Source organism: Lygodium microphyllum, unplaced genomic scaffold, assembly GCF_053477565.2.
Source record: "Lygodium microphyllum isolate KBCC unplaced genomic scaffold, Lygodium_microphyllum_v1.1.10 scaffold_55, whole genome shotgun sequence".
NCBI classification, from domain to species: Eukaryota; Viridiplantae; Streptophyta; class Polypodiopsida; order Schizaeales; family Lygodiaceae; genus Lygodium; species Lygodium microphyllum.
In genome coordinates this window covers 720,989-722,688 of record NW_028229538.1, presented here as the reverse complement: position 1 = coordinate 722,688, position 1,700 = coordinate 720,989, and the positions used below count along the sequence as shown (strand labels likewise).

The 1,700-nt window shown below is 52.3% G+C and overlaps 1 pseudogene; it reads right to left on the bottom strand.

Moving 5' to 3' along the window:
• Positions 1 to 1,171: 1,171 nt before the first annotated feature.
• LOC148008869 (signal recognition particle RNA) lies at positions 1,172 to 1,412 on the bottom strand (annotated as a pseudogene).
• Positions 1,413 to 1,700: the final 288 nt, after the last annotated feature.

Below are 1,700 nucleotides of genomic sequence, written 5' to 3'. Positions count from 1 at the left end.
TCACTTTTCATCGTGGATGTGCCAGATCTAGGTGATGGTCCAGCACTTTTTGGGTCCAAAACTTTGGATGCCAATGTGTCGCGATAGCTCACCCGTAGGTCCACATAGGTTGCATATTTTCGGATGTATGTGGGATAGTTACACCCAATGACAGTCAACCGTGGTGGTTGGTCGTGTATCCATGTTGTGGGAGCCGAGTTTTGTTGTGAGCACCATCTTTTGACGCAGACATCGCACTCTTCTCTGTATTCTTAGTTTACAGTGAAAAAGCCGCTTTCCCAATGAGAGGAGCCCCGCATTCCGTTCTTATTTGTCTTTCATATGTTGGCGGCTGGATGATTGCACATGGCTATGCACTAGTTCAAGGGGCGATTTTTTCGCCGAACATGTCAGGAGGAAGAGGAAAAAAGCTCCCTCGAATGGGAGCATGCTGAAGTTTTGAAGAAGGTCTGAGTGTCTCCATGGGGATAAAGCGAGGTGGGTTGTGTAACCATGTTGCGGTCACGCGGTGGCACTACCACTGCCATAGCATCTTTCTTTTGACACCACCTTCGTATCCCCATTTCCGTACGGCTCCATGGAGTGGTGTATGACTCGAAAGGCGAGAAGCGAAGTTCTCTGAGGCCCGTGTAGAGTTGTTGCTCGTTTGTATGCTTTCATGTAGACCGGATCCAATGACGTGGATGTTTCCTATACAAAAGGGAGCGGGCATTGGTATGATCATGATGATGGGGCTTTACTCGATTTCGGTTACATTGAAGGGTGGCTTTTCTTGCCAAGTCCCATGAAGAATGGGTGTTGGTGTTGGAAAACGCGCATGGGGTGGGAGTGGGTCTCTCTTGTGCCAAGAAATGTGGTGCTGGCAAGTAGATAGCAGGCTCCGAGCGAATAGCTAACCTGGTTGCACGAGTGTAGTGCTTTGTAGCTTGTGGTGGTATGTGCGTGCGCGGGCAGTGCCGGTGCTCGAGCACGTGGAATAGCAGCCCTCCACTGTCTGGAGCGAGGGGTAGCATTGCTCCGTTTCCGGCCTCATGCGGGCAACCAAAATAAATTGGGGGAAAGCTGCGCCTTAGTCAGTACGCGCGTGTGAGAACGTACGTACGTAAAATGAATAAAAGATTGGGTTTGTCACCGGGGACTGAGAGGAGGCCGACGGTTGGCCTGCAGACAAGGTGGCGTTGTCCCTCCACTGTCTGGAGCGAGGGGTAGCATTGCTCCGTTTCCGGCCTCATGCGGTCTCCCCTACTTCGAGGACCGAGAGTTGCCAGACCTCCGGGCGGCAACGATCTCGTCCACTCGCGACTTGGAGATGGGCGCCGCTGCATAGGCAGCGAATCAGCCCCACATCTCAGTGCACGTGACCGATGGCATCCACACAACTGTAAACTCCCCCCTCTTCGGGTTACAGGCGTCACAATACACCCAGGAACGAAAGGGCGAGCGAGCGCCAACTGCGGCTATCTAGATCGTACATTTTGCGGCGAGCTTCACATGTGGGACATTATCCAACTTCCACCAGACACACGCCTATATTTGGAGCCGCCGTCCTGCCTCCCGTGAAATCCGGAGCATCATCGTCCGGCCGCCGGCGTTCGCTTGGATTCTGACTTGGACTTGGACATATGACTTTTGTTCTTGAAGTAAATAAATTACCTACGCGTAGGTATATGCCGTTATTATGCATGGATGCCGGAATCGTT